The sequence below is a fragment of the Crocuta crocuta genome, unplaced genomic scaffold (assembly GCF_008692635.1).
Source record: "Crocuta crocuta isolate KB4526 unplaced genomic scaffold, BGI_CrCroc_1.0 scaffold263, whole genome shotgun sequence".
Classification (NCBI taxonomy): Eukaryota; Metazoa; Chordata; class Mammalia; order Carnivora; family Hyaenidae; genus Crocuta; species Crocuta crocuta.
The window spans coordinates 889488-916627 of record NW_027529541.1 but is presented as its reverse complement, the minus strand read 5'-3'; the positions used below and the strand labels follow the sequence as shown (position 1 = coordinate 916627).

The 27140-nt window shown below is 34.0% G+C and overlaps 1 protein-coding gene across 1 annotated transcript in view; it reads left to right on the top strand.

The window, feature by feature from the left end:
- Nucleotides 1-27140, top strand: part of LRRTM4 (leucine rich repeat transmembrane neuronal 4) — a 699153-nt gene that overhangs the window by 425572 nt on the left and 246441 nt on the right. The window lies entirely within an intron of this gene.

The following is a 27140-nucleotide window of genomic DNA, read 5'->3' as shown; positions in this document are numbered from 1 at the left end:
TATAGTCATTCATTCATTTTATATATATATATAAATTCATATATATATATGAATATGTGTAGACACACACAAACACAATGTAGAAAGACACAAAGACAAAAAGAATAGATTTAAAACTTTGAAAATTTCCCTAATGATTTAAAAATAATCTGAGTATTCTCTATGTTCATATTTATTTTTTTCTTAAATATTCAGTTTTCCTACTACCTATACTGCTTAATTACTTACTTCTGTAACCTAAAATTAAATCAAGATCATTTTTTCAGGTTGGTAGATGGTTTTATGAAAATTATTTTTAATTCGTACCTTGTATTTCATCTTGAGAATATACCATTTATATGTCCTATGTCTTTTTTTGTGGGCACTTTTTGTCTTCCTTTTTTGTCTTTTCCTTCTTTCTCTCTCTCTCTTTCCTTCCTTCCTTCCCTCATTCCTTCTTTTCTTTCCTCTTTCTTTCCTTCTTTCTCTTTCTTTCTTTCTTTCTTTCTTTCTTTCTTTCTTTCTTTCTTTCTTTCTTTCTTTCTTTCTTTTCCTTTCTTCCTTCCTTCCTTCCTTCTGTCTTTTTCTTTCTTTCCTTCCTTCATTCCTTCCTTCCTTATTTCTCTTTCTTTCTGTCTTTCTTTCTCTCTTTCTTTCTTTGTAATTCTGGTGTTAATTTTATTATTGTATATTGTTACTGTTTTTAATCACAAATGAAAGATATTTCTGACATTACTAGTGTAATGAACCTGTTGTATGTATGTATTTCCTTCATGTGTGTTTGGAGCACTTTAAAATATTTATATTTTGGGGGGCACCTGGGTGGCTCAGTCAGTTGGGCGGTGGACCTCAGCTCAGGTCATGATCTCACAGTCTGTGAGTTCAAGCCTTGCATCACTCTGTACTGACAGCTCAAAGCCTGGAGCCTGCTTCGGCTTCTGTGTCTCCCTCTCTTTCTACCCCTCCCCAAATCACACTCTATCTCTATCTTTCAAAAAAATAAATAAACATTTAAAAATAAATAAATAAAAAATACATTCATACTTTTTGATGGGTGCCTGCGTGACTTGTGACTCGGTTGAGCACTGGACTCCTAATTTTGGTTCAGGTCATGGTCTCACGGTTCCTGGGATCAAGCTCCCGTGTGAGAGTCTGCACTAGCGTGAAGCCTGTTTGGGATTCTCTCTCTCCCTCTGGCTCTGTCCCTCCCCTGCTGGTGCATGCTCTCAGGCTCTCTCTCTCTCTCAAAATAAATAATAAAATAAACATTTAAAAATAAATAGGCATACTTTTTGCGTAAGAGAGAGTAAGGTTCATGGTGCATTTTATTAGTTTTATATTCTTTTTAATATTTCTGTATGATTCTGGGGTTTATGGAAGGGAAAGGGCATGAGATGGAGATTAACTTACATGTTTACACATGTAAATATGTGTTTTTGGGTTTTTTTCTGGTACAAATTAAAAAATCATCTTTATTTTACAAGGTAGTATTTTCTTTCTTGTTTTAATATTTTTATTTATTTCTAATCGAGAAAGACAGCATGAGTAGGGCAGGGTCAGAGAGAGAGGGAGACACAGAATCTGAAACAAGCTCCAAGCTCTGAGCTTGCTGTCAGCACAGAGCCCAACCCGGGGCTCAACCCACTAACCATGAGATCATGACCTGAGTCAAAGTTGGACACTTAACCGACTGAGCCACCCAGGCACCCACAAGGTAGTATTTTCCTAAAGCATTATACCTAAAGGAAAGATGCAGTGTCTGTAAGAAAACAAAATATAATTTTGGGAAATTACAGAAGGGCCAAAATTGCGCTTAAAACATTAAAATAGACAGGTTTTATAAACAGTGGCATAGTAAGCAAATATTGCAAGGTATGAACAGTCTTAAAAAATGCATATGAGCACAATGATATAGAAACTCACTTTTAAAACCCCTGGTGATCATTTACTTTCAGACTTATTCAGACTATTAAGAAAACACTGCTTCAGTCATAATAAAGAATTCAGAGCACATGGCCCCTTTCTAATACAGTCAACTCTCAATTATCCATAATAATGAAAAGGAGTAGTGACATATGAATTTTTTTTTAAGATAAAGCACTCCAAAGTTAATTTTGAGAAGTGCCTTGGACTTATGGTTGGATGTGGAAAATACGAATATCCCTAGAATTTATAGCACTGATATAAAGTTAGTAGCCCTCCCATTTCTTTCTCCTTCCTCCTCAATGGGAAGAGACACACACACACACACACACACACACACACACACACACACATTTATACACATATGTATGTGTGTATACACAAGTATACATGTATGTTGCAATCTTTGTAGAAGTTTCTGAGGTATATATATATATACATATATATGTATATATATACACATATATAACATATATATATATACATATATAACACATATATATACATATATTAACAAAAACAATCTATGGNAGATAACGTGGAATATGCCAAGCATATTAACAATTTACCTTTCCTAAGCAATGTGGTATTAAGTACTAGAGAACAAGAAAACAAGGATATATATATATATACATATATATGTATATATATATATATCTTTGGTTTCTTGTTCTCTAGTACTTAATACCACATTGCTTAGGAAAGGTAAATTGTTAATATGCTTGGCATATTCCACGTTATCTTTTCACTAAATCAGAGCACCTGGGTACTCTTAAGCCCTGAAATATAATTGTTCGGGAACCCTGAGATAATTTTTTGACAGAACCACTAAATGCCAAGCAAACAATTAAAAGTAAAAGTGATAGTTACTGGAACCATAAAATATCCTAATCCTCTTCATGATAATTTATAGAACACAGCATGAAAATGTGGGATAGTCAGTCATTTTTTTAAGCACTATGTAGAATCTGTTTGCTTTAAAAATAGAACAGGTTGATTTAACACAAAACCAAAAAGAAGATACTAAAGCTCATCAGAGAAAGAATAAAAATGCAGCTGTAACAAATAAGAGGATAGGTTTACTAGTTACAGTTCGCAATGTGTGACAATGAAAAATGACTACCCCCTTATAGAATGAAAGTGTCTTAGAGCTGATCACCATGTTCATAAAATCAAACTACTCAATGACAAGATCTTTTCTCAGGTAATTCTGGAAGATAAAGCTCATGCTATGCTTAATTATTGACAGCGATGGGATCTGGGTCTAGCTCATTTTATTTGGGAATAGTTCCTGTTTTAGAGGCAGTACAACAGAGCACTGAAGAGTGTAACTTCTGAAGTCAGGCAACCTAGGTACCATTCAGACCCACCACTCACTTCAGGTGGTCATGAGAAAGCCACCTAAAAAGTGTATCTCTTAAGCACTTGTAACAGATCTTGACATAGTAATGACTATGGAAAGGTTAAGTTTCATTAATATTTCATTGTTTAAAAGTTCTTTGAGTTTTTTAGATAAGCCATCTTCTACACAAAACTATTTAAAATTAATTGCTAACATTAATTTACCTCTGACAATTGATAATATCCTTTATATGTGTAATTATAATTTTTACTAGAGTTTGTTCCTGTAGAATGTAAAGTCAATAGTCCTAGGCATCACTGGCATGCATCTTTCCCCTGAATGTGTCAAGATAAGACAAGGAAGAAAATATAAATCAACTACCACTAGTTCTCAAAGTTTTGATACAATTCCTCAGCTAATTCTAACTCTACCTAAATCTACTGTCATTCTACTTTGGCCTCCTGGGTAATGAAAATCTTATTTGTTCAGCTCAAATATTACTTTTATGGAAAAACTTCCCAGTTATCATTTTCCAACCAACCTATAACTCCCCCAATCATATACCATTTTATAGTGTGACATCATTGTCTGAAACATATATTTCTATTTCATAGATGTTATAAATGTAAGTGGAAAAAGGTGTCTTTGAATAAATGAAATATGTGCTTGTTTTAGCACTTTCTATTTTGCCTTAATAAAACTTACAAAAATCATGCTTGATTATGTAATTATTTAATAATAGATGTCACCTGTCAGGATGTTGACTCTATGAAAGCAGAGTTTCTACCTGACCCATTCATCTTTTATTCACAGCAAACAGACCCTCTTCCACAGAGACCTCAGAGGAATCACAGCATTGATCACCATTCTGATACCTAGCAGGTATATCCAGTATGTATGGATTTTGAAGTAAATGAATCCATTTTTAAATATATAGTCTTCAAACATACATACTTGAATATAGCAATCATATATCCCATTATTCTTTTTTTCGTATCCAACGATTTGGCAAATAATTTTCTGTGAAGGACCAGAAAGTAAATGGTTTAGGCTATGTGGGTCACGTGGTCCCAGTAGTAACTGAACTCTGCCATTGTAGTATAATATCAGCTGTAGACAATACATAAACAAATAGGAGCGATTGTATTTCAAGAAAACTTTACAGAACAGTTGGATTGAGCCCATTGATGTGTTTGTGTTTGCCAACCTCTTTTCTGGACCATGGCATATACCACCTGCTATATCCAAATGTGTTAAATAGCACCAAGGTATTCCTGCCAACCATTTCTTGTATTGCATGGTATTCAGAACCTCGCTATTTTGGTTGTTTTCTTTGGGTACGTAGCTTTTGTAATCCCTTTTTTGACATACACCTAATCTAAACATAATGTCACAGAATGTATGTAGCCAGTGGAGTCTATGGTGCTGGCTCTCTCTCATTACTGGACACTATCAATAGTCAGTTCTAAAATCTGGATTTTTTTTTTAATATTTTTATTTATTTCTAGGATAGAGAGAGACAGCGTGAACAGGGGAGGGTCAGAGAGAGAGGGAGATACAGACTCTGAAACAGGCTCCAGGCTCTGAGCTGGCAGTCAGCACAGAGCCCGACACGGGGCTCGAACCCACGAACCGTGAGATCATGACCTAAGCGAAAGTCGGACGCTTAACCGACTAAGCCACCCAGGCGCCCCCTAAAATCTGGATTATAATATTGATTCTTATCAAGTTCTTGCTCACCTAAAATCTCTTTTGGATGCTAGGTCTCTCCTATTCCCTATCCGTGCTGTTTTGAATTTTAATGTTTATACTATTAACTTTTATTTTCCCGTTTCTGGAAGAACACATTAGTATGCTAACATTTATTAAATGTTAATTATGTGAACTATCAGTTTACCTTCTATCAACTGAAATTCTGATAAACTTTGCTTCTATAATTTCTTTGAAATCGTTAATAAAAAGACACTTCACACCACCCTTTAAAATGCTACAAAGTTATTAATCAACTCCATTTAGATATAATTATTGAACTTGCTATGACTCTACAAAATCTTACAAATCCTGCAAAATCTTACAAAATAGGTATATGCCTATTTCCACAAAATTAACAAATCAGACTTTGTCAAACTTGGGTAAAATCAAGACATGGTGTACTTGGCATTTTTGTAGGGTCTGTCAGTCCAGTAATCTCATCAGAAAAGTAAATTATTTAGATTTACTTATCCGATTTTAACCAAATGTATACCCACTTGTTCAATCTTTGCACTTTTTACTAAGATTAGAGATACTCAATCTTATAATGCAATTTAAGCTTTTGCTAGAGCTGGATATTCTGTTTGGTTCCAGAATTTATACTTTTAATTGTTTAAAAATTACTTTTTATCTCCAGTTTTCTAATATATAACCTACTTTAAAATTTCTAAAAAATATTTTTTTTAGAAAAATAAGCCAATTCCTTTAAAATTTTTGAATATATCTAAAACTCATGAAATTTTCAGGTGCCAAGTTACTACCCCTTCATATATGAAGCTATGAATTCCATTTTAGTTTGATGCTTTCAACGTTTCAAAACCACAATTTTCCATTCTGGGAAAAAACGTACCAAAATTGGAGTTGATTTTTTTAGACCACTCTGCTTTCTGTTAATGTCACCTCACATTCACTGTGAAGTGGCTCCTAATCCTTTACAGTCTTGCTCTTAGACAAAAACCCCTTTCCTTCAATTTATTATAACCCTGAACCATGCATAATATATGCAGTGTTGTTCACCTCCATTGTGAAATATTGAGGAAATTGAAATTCTTTTCCTACTGTTAGCCTGAAAGATAATCCATACATTCTCATTCTCTTTTCTTGCTTCATACTTCAAAGTGTTTTTTTGATTCCTATGGCTTTGAATTTTGATGTGTTAAAATATATTTAAATTATTTTGTGAAATATTCTTATTGCAGGATTCTTTTTTATTTCCACAAATGTATAAGGTAACATACTAATTCTGATAATGCTGGGTTTTTCCATATTTTGTAAAAAAAGAAAATTCGCCATCTCTTCCATACCCACTGAAACCCTACCCTGCATTTGCCTTCATCTCGCAGATAATTCTTCTCTCAGGAAAAGATCTGTCAGGATGGGAATGATTCCTATGCTAATCTTTCTCTTTTTTCCCTTGGTGAAATTAGCTATGCGAGAGAGGGATAATTGAGCAGGACAAGGAAAATAGAAATGAAGAAAAGAGAGTTCCAGATAAAAGTGAGGTTAGAGGAGAGCCAGGAAGGCTCAGAAAGTGAGCTTCCATATTCTTGAATGCTACTGAAAAGTAGTAGAGGAGAAAATATTGATATGTTAGAAAACATATCCTGGCCACTCTTCCCTCTTAAAAGTTGAAGAATCTTCCCAAATCTCCACATAACAGATCAGCCCACAAAACCAGACAGTACTAAAACCTCCTATTCCAAATGATCTCAAAACATTTAGATGAAAATATATAACAAGAGTGAGAGATTCCAGCTTCCAGTTATAGAATGAATAAGTCACAGGAATAAAAAGGCCAGCATAGAGAAAATAGTCAATGGGGTTGTAATAGCATTGCGTGGTAACAGAGAGTAGCTACACATATGATGAGCATAGCTTAATGTGCAGTTGTTATTACTATGCTATGTTAGTAATATGTGTTTTAATAAAATAGTAATACGTTATTACTATGGGGTATGCCTGAAACAAATGTAACATCATGTGACCACTTTACTCAAAAATACATAAGTGGGGTGCCTGGGTGGCTCAGTCAGTTGAGTGTCCGACTTCAGCTCAGGTCATGATCTCGCTGTTCATGAGTTCGAACCCCGCATCAGGCTCTATGCAGACACAGACACATACAACACGAAATAACAACATAAGTCAGAGTTAGAAAAACCAAAAGAAATTAGGCAATACTCAGAAAAGCATTAGAGTTCAAAACAAAAAAACCACTTAAGAAATATAGATGAAACTGGAGGGACACAAAAGCAAATAAATCCAACAAATAATGCCTTAAGAGAAATGCAAGATAAAAAGAAATTAAAATGTTTAATTTTTCAAGAGAAGATGAAGAAAAAAGCTAAGACATTTTAAATAAAGAAGCAAATCCTGAAGAGAGGAAAGGATAAATCCAATGTATGTTTTTTTTTCTGTGGTTGGATACCATAGAGTGTTTATTTTATAAAGGTCTTATGTTTTCCTAAATTGTCCCTTTCCTGGTTCCATGGCTAGAAAGAGCTGATTTTACTAAGGCTTTTATTTTCTTTTGTGCATATTGGCATTTCTGAGTTAACAGCTTCTTCACCTTTAAGTTTGGGATATAAGAGGCAAAAAGAAGCTCAAGGAACTCATCACATTATTCCTTGAATCCAAATTCTGTAGCTGATGTGCCTTCTTCTTTCCAGTTTCTAAAGTCATCTTACATTTGTTTTATAGATAATGTCCATTGTTTTTAGTTGTAATTACTAGAAACGATAGGGCAAAATAGAACTATGCCATTTTCTTAGAAGTTTCTTTTTTTAAAGAAATAAAAATAATAGCTGCAGCAACAGCTGAGTGGGGGAGGTTAGACTTCTACCTTTTCATATCTGTAATGAGACACATCAACAGCCCCAGCAGAGTGGTGTCAAAGAAAGTAAAGTATGGACCCAGGATTTCACTGTCAGTGGGTAACAAGGCCCTCTAGACCACAGTGGCAATGGAGATCATGTAGGCAATATGGACTTACACTCTTACTCAACAATAATTAGATTACCTTCTCCCTCCCAGCTGGCATCATATCAGAAGAGACCAGAGGAGAGTTAGGACTTCCACCACCATACAGTGGTAGTGACTAGCTCGATTTATAATTGACAAAACTTGGAAGGAACAAAGATGTCCTTTGGTAGGTGAATGCATAAATAAACTGTGGTATATCTAGGCAATGAAATACTAGTTAGTGCTAAAAAGAAATAAGCCACTAAACTATGAAAAGACATGGAGGAAGCTTTAATGAATATTAATAAGTGAAAGAAGCCAAAACTTAAAAAACTACATGCATTACGATTCCAAAATTCTGGAACAGGCATTCTGGAAAACACAAAATTATGGAGACAAAAAAAAAAAAAAAAGATTAGTGGTTCCTACAAGGATTTGGGGCCAGTGATGAATAATCAGAACACAGAGAATTTTTAGTACATTAAAAAAATATCTGTATGATACTATAATGATGGATATATTACTGTACATTTGTTCAGACTCATCAAATTTACAACACCAAGAATAAATCCTAGTGTAAAATATAGACTTTGGATGATTACTGTTTGTCGATGTAATATGTAATTTCACCAATTGTAACAAATACAAATTTTGTATTTTGTGAAAGTGTGTGTGTGTGTGTGTGTGTGTAAAAGGATTGCATTTCATACTGAAAGAAAGGCAGCATTGGACTCACACTTATGGTCTCCAGTTTCCTGATGGAATAGTGTAATGGCCTACTAAAGATTTAGTTGTACACAGAGAACACAGATACGTTGGAGTCCTATCTTGTAAGAACTCATATATATTTTGAAACTGCAGTCAGTGTTGCTCTTTCTTTTATAGATAAAAATCAAGAGGTAGAAGTTAAGAGTGACTTCTTTTGAATTTTTTTATCTTTATCAAAGAATAATTTCTATACAATAAACTGTTCCCTTTTGTTCCAAAAAGGAAAAATTAAAAAAATAAATAAATAGAAAATAAATAGAAGCAGAAATCAATAAAGTTGAAGACAGAAAAAATGGAAAAAATGAATGAAACAAAGAGTCCTTTGAAAAGAAGTGTAGACAAAAACGTAGGCTTGACACAAAAACATGATCTATAAAAGAAACAATGAACAAATTAGATCTTATGATAATTAAACCTTTGCCTGTAAAGTGCCTTATTAAGGGAATGGAAGAACAAGCCACAGAGTAGGAGATAAAATATTCAAATATTTTTTGAATATACCATATATTTGACAAACGACTAGTATCTGGAATATATAAAGAACTCTTAAAATTCAACAGTAAAAGAGCAAACAACCCAATTAGATCACAAGGAAAATATTAGAGGCATTTCACCACAGAAGACACACAGATTACAAATATGCACATGAAATATATTCAATATCATTTGCTATTAGGGAAATGCAAACTAAAATTCCAGCGAAATGTTACTTCATATCTATGAGAATGGCTAAAATTACAATTAGTGACAACACAAAATGCTGGTGAGGATATGGAGAAACTGAATCTCTCACATTATGGATGGTAGTGTAAAATGGTACAACTATGCCAGAAAACAGTTTGACAGTTCTTAAACATCTATACATGCAACTACCATACAACTCACCAATTGTACTTTTAGGGTTTTATCCAGAAAAATAAAGATGTATGTTACATAAAACCTGGACACATTCTTTTCATGTCTTTGTTCAAATATACCACTGGAGGGAGCTGGAAAAATAGTACACTAGATCTCTGTATTATTTGTTACAACTGCATATGAGTCTACAATTATCTCAAAATAAGTCTAATTTTAAAAATAGAGTATATTGTTTTTTTTCACCAACAGAATATGAATTGTAATACCTAATATTCATTAAAATTCTAAAGTGCTTTAAAAGTTAATAAAAATGCACTTTGATTTTATAAGACTGACTCTACATATTTAGTAGTTGGGGAATATTTTTTTTTACATAACGACTTTGTAAACCTAAAAACTGGAATCAACTCAGATGTTCTTCAACAGGTGAAGTGTTAAATTGTACATCCATAATATGGGATACTATTCGGAAATAAAAGGAAATGGACTGTTGATACACACAACAACCTCTTTGTCCAAAGAATTATGCTGAATGAAAAAGGTCAATTCCAAAAGATTACTTATTATATGATTTCATTTTTGTGAAATTCTTGATATGACAAATTATAGAAATGATGAACAGATTGCTGACTGAGCTTATAGAGAGGCTAGAAGTGTGAGAGAAGTGAATGGAGCTTTAAAAGTGAAACAAGTACTCTTGTGGTGATGGACATGTTTTCTATCTTGACTCTATGGATATCAATAAACCACTTGTAATATTGCATTGTAGTATTGCAAGATGACACCATTGGAAGAAACTGCATCAGCATACATGGGGCTTCTCTGTATTATTTCTTAAAATTGCATATGAATCTACCATTACCTCAAACTAAAAAGCTTATTTAAAAAAACAAAAACAAGAAGAAAAAGCCTAGTTACCTTTCGAGGACAAAAAGGAACTGATTTTTTTAAAAAATAATGAATAATAGGGAAAGAAATCCTATCCTTATCCTGTCTTTACTATATGAACTATAACACTTGGCACCCTAATAGTAGAAGAATAAAAGCTTTTCTTTATAGGGTTATTCCAACTCATAAAGAAAGTTAGAATTAGAATATCACCATTTTGCAACCCTCAAAAAGTTAATGATTCCAGACATTGAATATCAGCAGTTCTGAACATCGTCAAGCAAGTAGACATAATACACTTCCTGAAGAAAGAGAGCATCATCTGTAGCCTTGACAGTGATTAAAAACAGCCTAATCAAGCCTCTAGATTCAGCTGCCCATTCTCAGGAAAAACAGAACACAAATGTGGAACGGCCCCATGATTATGAAATCAGCAAAATCTAGATTGTGGGAGGCCCAAATGCCCCAGAATGGTATGCTCATAAATAGTAAAAGAAAAGTAAAAGATAATGTGAAAATTTGCAGATTTAAATGGTGAATTAAAAGACACATCACATTTTAAATAATTGAACAGAATTAAACACTGGATGTGTAAGGAAGTATACTTTGATTTTAAAACTAGACAAACTCAAAAAGAAAGGAATTGCGATGGATGTCAGGAGAGCACTCAATTTTGCAGGGAAGGAGGGAGTCATGACTGAATTGTGAAGTCTTAGACAAGACTTCTGGGGACTGGCAGCATTCTATTTTTGATCTGGGTTACCATGACAAGGATGGTCACTTAATAATATTTCATTAAGTTCTGAATATATTTTCTGTGTTTTATTTATTTTTTAAGTTTATTTATTTGGAGAGGGAGAGAGATACAGAGAGAGACAGAGAGAGAGAGGGAGGGAGTGTTCACACGAGCAGGGGAGGGGCAGAAGGAGAAGAGAGAGAGAACCCCACTCAGGTTCCTTGCTGTCAGTGCAGAGCTCAACAGAGGACTCAGTCCCATGAACTGTGACATCATGACCTGAGCTGAAACCAAGAGTCAGAAGCTTAATGACTAACCCACCCAGGCACCTCTCTTTCTTTGATTTTTAAAAAAGTATAAGGAAAAGATTTCATAATGAACATTTTCCCAAATTTTAAAAATGCTTTGAAATCCTTATTTTTAAAGTTTTATAATATAGTATTATAGGATATATAATAATAATATATATTTGCTATAATAGGACACTTTCATTCTTTCCAGGTTTTAATTATCACTAACAAAAGTATAGTAAACATACTTTCTATTTTAAAATAATCTTGAAATATTGATTGTGTTACAGTTTCAACCTTAGGCATGCTAGTCCTTTGCTTACTAGTAGCCCCCAAAGTAAGGAAAATATAAACTGTGATGATCTGAACATTTGTAGGTTAAGTCTTCATTTAACATTTAAAAAATCCATCTCATATTTTATAAGTTGGTTATTTTTAGAGGGAGGTATTTATCCACTTAATGAGACATTATTACATTTTGAGAGACAAACAATAAGTGGGCTTTGTAGTATACAACTAAAGAGCCCTTTTAATATTTGAAATGAACTGAGGAGCAAATGAAAAAGATTATAAGGCCTATCTATAATGTTGATTTGCATAGCCTAGATATTATCCTCCACACCCACCTACTCAAATATGGGAAAATGTTTCTTCAGATCTACAAAGAATAAGAGTTCTATGTAGAATTCTGGTGGAAGAATTTTTAAACTTCCCCATATTTTAAAAAGATCTGTTCATTCAATTAAATTGATATTCAGTATACAGGGAAATGGTGATTTAATTTGTCAATATTATTTACATCTCTGTGGCCAATATTGTATACAATATTAATATATTAAGAATAAAAAAACTAATTATGCATTTATTGCTTACATAATTATGACCTAATTATACTACTAATGGAAAATGTCTTTCATTGCTGTTAGACTTCAATAAAGATATTTTTTATAATCTTTATTTGGCATTTAGTGTGCAATAAATGTCTTCATAAATATAAATTCAATGCTTTCTTGAGAGAGCCCATTTAAAATAATAAATGTATGTGACAATGATCTTATTTAGAAAATATGAGTTTTAAATACTGAATAGATTACAACTTATATTGCTTCCTGAAATTATTGTTCTTTCATTGTAGCTGAAATTTAAAGCCCTTCTTTCTAAAAGACATTATTTCTGTTACAGCTTTCAGTTACTTTTCAACTTAAAAACACCAGGTAACCATAGATTGTGGTTCTCTCAAAAGATATTTCTTCCTTATCCTTTGTATGCTGTTCTGTTAGGGATCTGAACATATTATTAAGCATAAAATGTGTAATAGGTGGACTACTTTTAGTACAATTAGTAGAAACATGTTCTATAGTATAACAGGCAATTAGAACCCAGCAAGAAAGTAACCTTGTATAAAATTCCCAGAATATCAATATGACAAAACTGGTGAAAAATGAATATTTTCAAGTGTATCATTATTGAAACATAATTACTATAAACAAATACTATTCATAAATCAGAAAAAAATTTTCCACCCTCTAAAACAAAGAAGCTTTAAAATAATTAAACAGGTAAGAAGGTTCTAACGTAGCCCTTTAACACATAATAAGGAATAACACTTGAGTATGTGACAATAAAACACACATAATAATCACCAACCTTCTCCAAAAGGGCATACATCTTAAAAAAGAAATGGGACAAAATAGGATTAAACAAATCTTAGTGAATCAGGTTGTCCTTCATTTATTCAATCATTTATTTATTCATTCAACAAATATATTGAACTACTTTGTTCCAGTTTTTGCTGTTGCATATGGCCACGTGAACAAAACTGAGTCTGTGTGTTCACAGACCTTACAATCTAGTAAAAGGAGAAGGAAATGAGCAATGAAATGAATATGTAATAACCTGGTGGTAAGTGCTATGGGAAAAAAAAACCAACAACAATAACAAAAAAAATGAAGGCAATAATAGTGAAATGAGACAGGATTGTGGGGGAGAGTGTACTATTTTATAAGGGACGATTAGCCTGACTTCTCTGATATGGTGAAATTTGAGCAGAGATTTGAAGTAAATGGAGGAGTAGCTACTTGGCTTAAGGAAAAAACTTCACAGAGGAAGTGGTAACTAAGACCCTGCAGTCTTAGAAGGATAGATAGTGAGAAGACCAATGGAATGATGGCTGATGACGCTAGGGAAGGACTGATCTCAAACATGCTGGGTCATACTAGGAAATTTGGACTTTACTCATTAAGATGGGATGCTGTTAGAAACTTTGGAAGAGAAGATACAGTATCAATCTGACTTATGTTTCAAAACTTTCACTTTGGGTTCTGTGAGGAAAAGTACTGCAGAGTTGGGGAGAAAGTACAATGGTGGAAGGAAAGAGGCTCTGCATTAAGAGCCAAATGCAATATTCTAGGCCGAATACAACTGTGGTTTGCACTTGGGCAGTTACTGTAGAGAAAGTACAAAGAGATCCAGGTTCTCGAGATCTTTAAAGAGTCTTTGGGTTTGCTGGAGTATAAGATGTGAGGTATAGAAGATTGAGCAGTTGATAATCATGCTAAGGTTTGGGGCTTGAACAACTGGAAGTAAAGAGATACAACTGATATGGAGGAGGAGAGAATGAGATAGATGTTCCAGTAGAAAGGTCGTGGAGGCAGATAAAAATAGCTCTAAATTTATTTTTGATAAATAAATATAATATATTAATTTACATACACATAAGGAGAGAGTTAGGAAAGAGTATGGTATTATCTGGAGACATTCATTTGGGGATCATCAAACATATGATGTTTAAAACCATGGACTACATGTGATCACTGATACAAACATACATTAAAGAGAAGTTGAGGACTAAACCTTGGGGCTGTGTAATATGTTCTGCCCCTGCATAATCCATGATCTATAGTAAATTATGTTCTTCCCAATGCCTTCTGCTATAACAATATATAGTGCTAACCAGATGGAGATTAGGGTATAAACAAATAAATGGCCTAAGATAATCAATATCTACTTGGAAAAGGAAGTTAAATAACTACCTCAGATATTATAGCAAAATAAATTTTGTGTTGACTGAATAACTAAATAAAGATATAAAACCATAGAACAGCTATAAGAAAATATTTATTCGATCTCCAAGTGGTGAAAGCATTTGAAAGTCTATCCTTAATGGAAGAAATGATAACCTAGTGGTATAGTAGATTTAGCTACATAAAAATTGAAAAAAACTTGCATGTCAATGAATACTATAAAATTCAAAGTCAATGGCAAACTTAGAAATACATACTTTGCAATGCAATAAAACAGAAAAAGAATGATATTTTATACATCTCTATTCTACATAATATAAACTACACTCATATCTGGAGAAAAAACAAACATCCCAATATTTACGGTCAAAGAGCATTAATAGTTTATTTATAGAGGAAGAAATGAATACCATGGTCTAATAAATCTCTCAAAATATTTACATCAATAGGTATCAACAAATTGTAAATTGAGAGAGATGTCACATAAGAAAGTAGCAATATTAGAATCTGGATGGTGTCTGAGGTTTGACAGAGTGGCAAGAATAGTTTATAAAATTGCTGACAGGCATGTTTATTAGTACAAGTTTTCTGATAGATATTTGGGTATAACTGATCAAAATTTTAAAGATTTCAAACAGTCGTGTGCCTAGAAAACATCTTTTGGGACTTTACAGCAAGGGAATAATGTCATTTTTTTAAATAGTGACATTTGACTCATCTGATTTTATTTTCATAGCATATCAAATTGTTCATTATCAAGGATTCATTTTTGTTGGTTGTTTCCTTTTTTAAAAATGTTTTTGATATGTGGACTCATATGTCTTTTTATCCTCTGTGAACTGAAAAGTATACATCCTGTTTTATTTTTTATTTTGTTAAAAAGTTTTTTTAATGTTTTATTTATTTCTGAGTGAGAGAGAGAGAGACGGCACAAGCAGGGGAGGTTCAGAGAGAGGGGACACAGAATCGGAAACAGGCTCCAGGTTCTGAGCTAGCTGTCAGCACAGAGCTGGACAGGGCGAACCCATGAACCATGAGATCATGTCCTGAGCTGAAGTCGGAAGCATAACCAACTGAGCCACCCAGACGCCCCACATCCTGGTTTATATACTTATATTTATCACCTATAAGATTTTATAAATTTAATGGGATGCCTGGGTGGCTCAGTCAGTTAAGCAGCTGACTCTTGATTTTAGTTCAGGTCATGATCTCATGGTTCATTGGTTTGAGCCCCACATTGAGCTGTGTGCTTATAGGGCCAAGCCTGCTTCAGATCTTCTGTTTCCCTCTCTGCCCCTCTCCCATTTGCTCTCTCTCTGTCTCTTTCTCTCTCTCTCTCTCTCTCTCAAAAAAAAAAAAATGTTTAAAAATTTTAAATATTTTATAAATTTATTATTTTTTGAATATGTATTTTTGAGAGAGTGACAGACAGAAGGCAAATGGGGGAGGGGCAGAGAGAGAGGGAAACAGAATCTGAAGCAGGCTCCAGGCTCTAAGCAGTCAGTGCAGAGCCAGACGCAGGGCTCAAACTCATGTACTGTGAGATCATGACCTGAGCCAAAGTCAGACACATAACTAACTGAGCCACCCAGGCTCCCTATGATTTTATAAATTTAAAGTTAACTTCTAAACATTGTAGTAAAAAGCACCACTTTTCAGCAAATATATACATTTTTATTGCTTTGTTGTTAAATCTGTGATATTTGACTCTGTGTATGAATGTTCATCATTTCACATTACATTTTTTAATGAAATGGAATAAATTTTTTAATGAAAATGAAATATGAATTTAGGATTGTTTTACGAACAAATTTCACATACTAAATTCTATCACCAAGTATTACAGCACTCATTATTAGACATTTATACTATAATGTTACAACTCTTGAGTTGTTCATTTTAATCTTCTCATTTTGTTTGATGTGCCCACCACCACCATCCACACACCCTCGAATCTCTAGGTTTTTTGGTCACCACTGAAACCTTCTGAATATTAGGAACTTTGTTTCATTGCTGTGGGCCTCCTTTCCTAATATTTCAGGATAGATGATAAAACAAATCTTCCTTCCACTCTGGAATGTTTCATATTATTATATTTTTCATTATTGCATGTTTATAATTTATTTGTTCTCTTCTTCAGGAAGCCTAATGGCCATATATTAGATTTCTCTTTTCTGTCTTCCTGATCAAATAATCTCTCTTAGAAGGTCCATCTATGACTAGCGGGGTCATCACACTTGTGCACTAAATCATATATTCTACGTCTCCATGGATGGCTCTGATTTTATTGCTTGTGAATATTTTAATTCTCTGTGATTTTCCTATGTTTTGATCTTTCCCTATATCAACATCCAAGTTTCATTGAGTTCCTTTCCCACTCTGCTTTCTTTTGATTAACATCATAGTCATTGTTTTCTATCTTTAGTATTTTCCTCTTGTTTTCATAATTTATGTTTTTCTCATTATCATTGAAATTACAGAAAGGATGACTTGAGAGGGATTTCTCGTATCTTCTTTCAATCTTATCTCATAGAATCTAATATCCAAGCAAAATTCTGGAAGATTCAGTCATGGGAATGGTTCTTTTTTATCTTATATTCCCTTGGGCTTCTTCAGAAGTCTTTTAACAGAGTAGGGGAAGGTTAGAAAGTTAAGCCCAACTTACCATTTTTTTTTCCTGGAAACCCTCTGATTAATGTTTTTAAGTGGTTTCTGACATTTGATTTCCATTCATACTTTTGGCTTCTGATGTTCTACTTCTATATCATTGAATACGTGCCGACTTTTTTAATCTATGTCCTTTTGATTTCTCAATGAGTCATATGTTACCTTCTGATATCTCTTCTTTCTTCACATTTGCTTCGGACTTTAGATTTAAGTGCATTTGACTTTCCTTTTCCTCACTGAATGCCAAACTTTTTGAGCGAATGTCCCTATTATTCATACAGAGCTTAATAGAGGTAACACCATAAATAATTGCAATTTATTTTAATTTGAGTAGACCCTTATTAAAGCTGATACGGGTGTGAAGTGAACAAGAGTTTATTTTATTTATATTTTACATTATTGCAAGTTTATGTTCTTTAAGATTGTCTATTGGTTACTCAAAAGAGTGAAAATATGGGAAAGAATTGAGAAACTAATTTGCAATTAATTCTATTGACAATTTTCATTCTGCTTATGAGCAGCATTGCCGCTTCTCAAATAGAACTTCAGTGAGCTATCCTTTGGATATTGTGAATAGAATACATGAAATCCACATGGTATGAGTTGGCCAACATGCTAAAATTAATGCAATGCACATTGTAATTCAAATGTTTTGATATTTGTAATGTTTCTTTTAATACTATTTTAAAAGACAAACAGTCAATAAAAGATTAAGCTAGATGGAATGATCCTTTAGACAATTTAGTTCTAACTGTAATCATTTAGAAGGCTCTTAGGGATTCAGAAAGCACATTATGTACTCAGAGTGATATTCACTGGTAGGATTGATACAGTCATGCCATTTGTTAAAATATTAAACTCCTTCTATCCTAGTTGGTAAATAGCTTTTACCATGAGCTTCCTGAGTGGCTGCCCACCCATTCTACTCCTGCCACCTGGCTACTGAGATTAGGAGCACTTCAGTGCTTCTAAAACCTTTTCATCACAGATGCATGCATGTATTGCAAATTAATTTTGGCATGCTGTGACTATTCAGTCTATTACATAAGCTATTTTTAAAAGCATTTATTATTTCCTTTTGATATTCAATTCGTCTTCTCCAATTTTATAATCTTTTAAAAAAGCCTCAGATTAAAGCATCTATCCCCCCATTAAAAATTGAATCTGCTCTTACACAGTGTTTTCTTTGGTGTGAAGAAGGATGGGAATAAAAAGAATTGGCCTTACGTCATCTGTGTCAGAAAAGGAGCTTTATATCTAGTGGGATAAACAGTTTATAAATAATGCAGGGTAGAAGGTAAGGAAGGACAGGCATGGGGGAGGTGTGACACAGGGGCACTATAGGGATTACTGTAATTTCACCAATTCCAAGTAATATAGCAAATATCAGAAGATCGGAGTAGTTAGCATTTCAACAAAGGAGAGTGATTCCCCCCCCCCTTTGCTTGCCTTTCATTGAGTTATACTATATATTTCCCTTCAAATTAACATTTCTTGGAATAATTTACCAAATATTCACAGATGTATCTATTACTTATTTTCATTGTATTTGTAAATATGGAAATCTACTTTTGAATACTTACATATCCCTATAGTCCAATATTATATTGTGAACTTCCCCAAAAACATTAACTTAATTTAGACAATAATTTTTAAAACAATACTTGGGTTAAGGTGTGTGTGTATGTGTATATAACATGCAAACAAAAAGTTAAAGAAAACTTTAACAATTCAAAACTTTAATTTTTATATGATAATAAATTGCTTTTCGAGTTTGGTAGAATAATTTCCATATATAAGGCATAATAATTAAAATAGAATTTAAGCTTAATGTTTTTAAAATTAGGTTAGGCACTTAGAATGACTTTGGTTGCAATTTTACAACTTAATTTAAAAGATGGCAAAACTCACTTGCTACAAAGCACTATAATAATTTAGATTTTTTTATGTTAGAGGAGCCTGAGTGGCTTAGTTGGTTAAATGTCAGACTTGTACTAGGTCATGATCTCACAGTTCATGGGTTCAAGCAATACATCGGGCTCAGTGCTGACAGCTGAGAGCCTGGAGCCTGCTTCAGATTCTGTGTCTCCCTCTCTCTCTCTGCCCCTCCCCTGCCCATGCTCTCTGTCTCAAAAATAAATAAATATTTTTTAAAACTTTTCAAATGCATATGTTAGACAGCAACTACTCTCATCATCATGGATATGGTTAAGATCAAGCATTTAGAATCTAGTGTACAAGATTCTTAGTTTCACTTTCCAAGTTGCACAAAATTTGCAATCTCTCTGAGCCTCATTTCACTTTTTGTAAAATGAGGAGAATGTCATATCTACTTCCTAGCGTGCTAGGGGAAATTGGAAAGGATGGTGTATATATGTGGTTCAGATGGCCCCTAGAACATAAATGTTAGCTATGATTGTTCTCAGAATAAATGAAAAGATTCTTTCTTTTCTAATTACTAAAGAGCATTCCACAGAGTATTCACTATTATGATTTAATCCCTAGTAAAATTACTTATCCTTGGCAAAGAAAATAAAATTTTGTTTTAGGCAATGTTTATAATGCATGAGTTAAGTTTTAGAGCTGGGCATTTGTTTTTCCCCCATTGTACCCCCTATATTTTGACTTAAGTAGGGGACATGTGTCATCATAGCTTACTTATCTAACAAGAAAAGTAATCAATATTTGTGAGAAATGGTAATTGACTTTAATCTTTGAAATGCTGATAAATAGGGTCTTCTGCCAAATATATGTAGAAATAATTGTTGATGAAATGGCATCTAAATAAAGAAGAAAGGAAGAAAAGACCATCACCATGTACATGCAGTGGTATGCAGTGCAGGTGGTTAAGTCTTTGTAATATTATGTTATTCCTAAACCAACATTCTTCAGTGGCTTTATCTAGCCTATCTACTTTGTACTATAATCTCGTTCACCTTGCCCTTTGCCTTTAGTCATTCCTAAAGTTCTTATATAACGGAGAAGAGTGAGTAGATTCCAGTCTTTTTGACACCCAATATCGCTCAAGTTCTGAAACATATGATCTGTGAACATATTGATGGAGTTTATTTGCATTCTAATTGTGAAGGAAAAAAAGGAACACAAGTCCAGAATACTAAAAAGAAGAAAGAGGAAGAGGAGGATAACTGAAAGAAGAAGAGGAGGGATAAACAGAGGGAGACGGAAAAAGAAGGGGAAGGGTGAAAAATCGTTGCCATTTCTAAGAACTAGATTGCAAGAAAGAAGAAAGGTTAATGGCCTTTGCTCTGGGAGGGGGATTGGGTTTCTCTTACACCCAAATATACACTAGACCTTCTCCAAGATTTTTCCTGTTCTCACTAGAGGTAGAAGGGCCTAGTAATATTCAAGTAGGAAAGATTCAATATTGTGATAAAAAGCAGTAGAGGAGAATTGGATCTTGTAGTTGTCAATCTATTTCGAGAGGTTATTTGAAAGGTATTACTGATAATAAACATTTGAAAGAACTCATAGTATTTTTCTAGGAAAATAGTTGTGATCTATTAAGGGGTTATAAGTTTTGCCGGGGAAATAAAGTATTACAGATCTCTTAGTTGAGATTTTTAACTTTTAGAACGTGATATAAATTTCCACTGATTATGGGTGGACTGATTTCTTTATCACAATTCAAATGAGAAGGTATACATGCCTTGAGTTGTGAGCCTTAGAATTTCAGAAATATGGATCAAGAGTCTTTCTCGTTCTATTTGAAACATAAAGGTATAAGTTTCCAAATTGATTACTATTGGAAAAATTCAAAAAAATTTATCCGCTTGCATTATCAGTAACAAAAACTCGTTACATTTCAAACAAGATATATTCTAGGGAACAATGCACTAACCTAAGTGCTTAAAATATGTTCCCAATAATGAAATTCTTATTATCTACATTTACAAACATCTGAAATCTGTAGATTTTCTATTTTTCAGAGTGGTTCATATATACTATCTCATTTAATCCTCAAATGAGAAAAATGTTAAATGAGTAGAACATGTTTTATCACTCCTTAGATGAGAAAAAATGATCTGCAACAAAAAGAGAAGAGGCTACATGGGTTACTTGTAGCAATCAAACTACTGAGTAACAAAGGAATGAGTTTTTACCTTTTTCTTCCCGTTTTTCTTTCTTTTCAGTGTTTTCTTTTTTTCTTTTAAGAACTTGGATTGTTCTTTTTATTCTAAAATCTTTGCAGCTAATGACATGAATCTGTGTGTAGGTCACTAGTGTTAGAATTTATGGCATTAGTGATTACATTGGTTTCCTATGTTGCATATTCACTCATCCTTTAGAGGATTAGACCCAAAACAGGTTGTTTTCTTCATGCTATGGTTTAGGAAAAAGTTCCTTCTGCTGATCTCGCCTGGCTTTACTCCTGCGACTGCATTCATCTGGCAAATCTGGTTAAAGACTGGATTAGTTGGGATGGCTGGAATAATTGAGATCTCTTTCCATGTGATCTTTACTCACTGTGTAAAAGTATAATCTTTTTGTTCACATAGTGACAACTGGAAAGGCCAGACATGTAATCATCAGACTTTGCTCCATCATGTGTGTTGATATCCTTGTGGCCACCACAGTGTGATTCTCAAATTTGTTTCTTGTATGTGTGCTAAGATAGACGTTTTTTCCATAAGAAATTAGCAACATTTGATTTTGTTAATGTTTTATTTATTTCTGAGAGAGAGACAGAGTGAGCAGGGGAGGGTCAGAGAGAGAGGGAGACACAGAATCCAAAACAGGCTTCAGGCTCTGAGCTGTGAGCACAGAGCCCGACACGAGCCAAACCCACGAACTGTGAGATCATGACCTGAGCCGAAGTCAGAAGCTTAACTGACTGAGCCACCCAGGTGCCCCAGAAATTAGCAGTATTTGAAGCTGAGTATCTTCTCACCTGCTTGATGGTCAGAGGAAACTGTAGGCGTAGGCATCTTTTCATTTTTAACACCTTCTGCCCATTTTAATTCAATCTGATAGTACTCCCTTAAAAGTATTGTGTACTTCATATGTTTGTTGTGACTGTTGTTTATTCCATATTTCAAAAGCCATATCTACAATAATTTCTGACATAAACCTCTCTCTATTTTGGGTAGAGTGTTAATAAAGTCTTTAAGATTCTTAGAAATCATTTTGTGTAACTGAAGAGGTCTAGTTAGTACCTCCATAAGATTTCTACAGTATTAACAAAAGATCTTAAAGCTACACTTGACTTAATCCTTACTGTGAGTCCATTTTGAGAATCTTAACTGGTGGGAGAGACTGAAGGAAATGTTTTTCTTTTTGAATCAATTGCATCCCGTGCCCTTTATATTTACCCTCAATGCTACATATAAATTGAAAAATTCTGCCTTAGTTCAGATTTCCCTTCTTGTATTTTAATACATGCAGTTAAAAAAAATTTACAATATTGAGCCTAGAAGTCTTAGATTCCCAAGCTCATTAAGCACATTTTATGGTTACCAAGTAAGCACAGGATATGGCTTTGTCAATTGTTTCATTGCTAAAAACACAGATCACCATTCTTTTCAGCCTCCGATAACAATTTTTTCACTTCTTTTCTAGCCTCCGCTAACATTTTGTCTACCATTCTCCCAAACTTCACCAACAGCATACTTGACACTTGCTTAGCCTTTTCTACTCACTATCCAGCACCAAAGCCAGTATTACATCTTTTTTAAATTTCTATTACATCAGAGACCTACTTCTGATAAAAATTTTCTGGTCAGTTTCTATTGCTGCATAATGAGTATCATTAATGTAATAATCTATAATTACAATGAAGTTTGTCTCTCTTCAAATTGATTTGCATGTATTAGAAACAAGAAATTGACTTTATCTGCAATTGATTTAATTTTTATCACTTGGTTAGTAGGATGAATGCATGCTAACCCTTTTTAAATAATTACAGTGAGCCAGGGGTTATGCTAAAGATTTAAATTCATTTTCTCTTTTTATCTTCAGAATAGTTCCTTCAGTGAGATTCATAGTATCATTTTACAGGCACAATAACTGAGGCTTAGGAAAGGTTTGTAACCTTCCCAAGGTCAAATAGAAAGTAATAGATTTGAGATTCAAACCTTTATATTCTGACAGCAGAGACAGCACTCTAACTCCTACACAACTTGCCTAAAATGTCACATGTTTGATTAAGATCTTTGGAGGCTTAAAACTGTCAAGGGATAATAATAATCAAGGTCAGTACCCTATGCCATCTTTATATGTGAAACAGGGTCATGCTTAGCATCCAGTAGTATTTTCTTAAATAAATCCTGCTTTATGAAACTCAGTACCATCCATTTGTTAGTAGAGAGGTGTTCTACTGCTCTGACTGTAACATGTCTTAAAATTCAGTTTCTATATTTCATTCAAGAAGTTTTTCGCATAGCACTGTGAAATGAACAGCACATTGGGGCCTTCCAAGGTGTGAGATTTGAGATTGGAGCTGCAAATTCACTACATTTCTGTGACATGGTTTTCCTCTTTTTTCGTTTAGAGACTCGGATGGAGCAGGGCAGGGTGGGGGTAGGGGACAATACACTAAATGAAAAAGATCAGAATTAAAAATATTCAAGTTATGCTTTGCCACAATCAAACACAAACCAATGTTAAAATTAGACTAAAACACCACTTAGGAGTCATTAATTTGCTTTCTTGAAAGGAAAAAATTATAATTGTACCAATTGTTTATATGCGAATTGTAGGTTTTCCACTGTATCAGAAGACTTAAACCTTTGAAAGGGCTTTAAACCTTCTCCTAATAATTGTACTGTCCTGCTTAGCTAGAAAGCTATCTTGAGTTACAGTATACCTTCAACCTAACTTCTGAACTATTAGTAATTCAGAATTTTACTTCAGGAAACAAAATGTACAGATTTCTTAATATAATCAAAACCTAGTGACTCTAGAAATTGGCCTGGATACTTGCTGTTTGTAGAAGAAATGGAAGTGTCTGATTTTTGCCTTCTGCTCAGAGGAATGCTGTAAGAAGTCTGAGTCAATAACCATCATGAGTTAATCCATACACAGCAGTCTAGCGCAAAAGGTTATCCAGACACAGATATGATATGGCAGCTACATGGTTTGTTCTCTGAAATGATGTAAATGAGAAAATCCCAGCTATCAACAAATAAAAGAACCCTTAGGAATCCTTCAGGTATCAAAGAGGGCTTTACACCCCTCCTGTTCTCTTTTCATCTGCTCACAGTCAGAACAAAAGTCAAAACAAAAAACAAAGGCAATTGAGAGCTCAGAACTCTATGGCTAAGTGAAACACACTTTTGAACAAAGAAAACAAAAGTATATTTTCTGTAGAGGAGCTTTTGTTCATCACATAACAGAAATTAAATGTTTGAAATAGAAACTAGATTTCAAAAACATCAAAATGCAAAATAGTTCTTTCAATTGTTTCTTACACTAAATGATGTGTATATGATGTGTATATCATATCTATAAGTAAAAGCCAAGTACATACTGAGTTTAACATGCATGTAGATAAGCCAGATATTTAGACTTGCATTAATTATATGCAAAATATGTTTACATGTCAACATTTCATTATGATTATCTGTTCACATCTTATCTCTATTGAGCTAACACTTTTTTTTTTTAAATAAAGAGGTTTCCTGATATGTACTCTTTTGATCTTTATGCAGACCTGCTGAGTATAAGTAGATGGGATTTCTCATATTCTGCAGACTATTAATCAAATAATGAGATTAGAAGACTATTCATATAGTCATTTCTAAAATTGTCTTTTATACTCATCATTTGTTGTTCTTTTTAGATATTTTTGAATTTTTTTCTTGGGATTGTGGGAGGAGGAGCAGACAGAGAAGAGTTATTTACATAGAGAATGATTTGGTATAAGTAAGTTATGACTGTGTCATCGATCTAACCAAACTATCCTTACTGGTAGGAAATTACTTCTCTGTAGATGGTACACAAGCACATGCAAGCTGTGGGCACCACGTTCACTTAGCATCAGTGAACGATCTCTTTACCTGTATTTATCAAACCCTAGGAGGTACAACTAATAGAGAGGAAGGAAAGATTCTTTTATATCTTCCTCAAATTTAAAAAGAAAACAAAATGGAAAGCGGGATGGGTAAAGCCAATACATATGATATTATGTAGATAATTATTTTCAGTAGATAGTCCACAAGTATATTTATTAAAATGGGAATTCATTTCAATGTGACTTTTAGAGGATACACATATTACTTACAGTGGCAGCACAGTAGAACAAGAAGAGAGCAGGCTTCAGATAAAATCCTGTTTCTGCCTTGGATATTACATTTAATTTTTACAGCCTCACTGTCCTTGTCTATAATGATACCTGTCCTGGAAAATTCTTTCTGGTGGCCTATAAGGGATAGCAAACAAAGAGCAAGATCCCTACAGCCTAGTGTTGCTTCTTTTTCCTCGTGCTTTTAAAATGAGTAACACCCAATGTGTTTTAGCTGAGGGTAACTGAGAAGTGTGGAGTATTCATGGGTTGCTACTATGAAATAGAGAAAACGAGAGCTGACCCTAACTACAGTCAAATAGACAGTGCTACTGTCTACACATTTGTCTGCTGGCTATGTCTCCCTTATTAAGAAGGGGTGGGGGAGAAAAAAAAAAGAAAAAAAGTCAATACAGTATCATTGCAAATCTCCAATTGGTCTTGCTTCCTAATCAGTTTCTGCAGCCAGAAGCAGCAAATGTTGAACAAGGTAATAGGTGAGAATGCGAAGTTCCCTGAAATAGAAAGTGTAATTCTAATATGTAATTCACTAGAGGAAACACTTCAAGGCCTCCATTTATCACTTGTGAGCAGGTGCCTCTGTGGGGGTAAGTTTATTTGCATTTTCAGGGGCAAAATGTTCTGTTTTTCATCAGAAATAGGAACCTTGCATGAGAGGAGAAAGGGAATCTGCGTGGTCTAGTTGCAGATGGGTGTGGAAGCTTTCCAACTGAATTTGCACATCAGCATGGCTACACTGTTATCCAGGCTTGAGAATTCCGGAGGCAAATCACTGCTCTTGGTACTCTGACACTCTGAATTTGAAGAATTTGTTTATATCCCTCAGTTATAACTTGTTTCCTTGTCCCCCTGTTTCTCACTCTCCCCTCATCACCCACAAAACAAGGCTAGGTTAGTGTGGTTAGCAATCACCTTGGCACTTCTGTTCCTTTGACATTTCAAATCTAGTACTTATAGTTATTTCTGACAGAATTCAAATTTCCAGGCTTTTGTTGCTGTTTTTCTATGCACTCCATTCATTCTGTAGGCTGAGGAGCTTCTCTTGGTAGCATTTATTTTCCACTTTAAATTACATTCTGTGGCAATATTGTTTCTAAAACATAGAACTTCCCCCCTGTATCAGTCAAGCTTCAGCCATTAAAGTAGAAGAAGGATGTAGCTATTAAGAGATATTGCAAGAAACTGATCTCTATAATTGCAGAGGCTGGCCAGGCAAGTCTGAGATCTGTAGGGCAGATTGTCAGGAACCCTGAGCACAGGCAATGTGGCTGCCCCAGAGGGGAAGCTTCAGCTCTGTTTTCAGACCTATCAATTGATTATGTCAGGCCCACCCTGATTTATATACAGGATATTCTCCCTGACTGTCAACTGATTATGGACTTTAATCACATCCACAAAATACCTTCACAGCACCTCTAGGTTAGTGTGCAATGAGTAACTGGAGATGGTTGCCAAGCCAAGTTGACAGATCAAAAGACTGCCAGTCTTCAAATAATGAAGGTTTTTCAAAGAAATAAAAGTCAACTATAGAAAAACTATCTTGTCAAACATTATACAGGATTTTATATAGTTATTAAAAGTAATGTTTATAAAAAGTTTTATGAGATGCCATAAATGCTTCTTCTGCAATGTTATCACAAAAGGATAGTAAATCATACAAACAGTGTTTATTAACTATGTAAAATTCTAGTGGAAG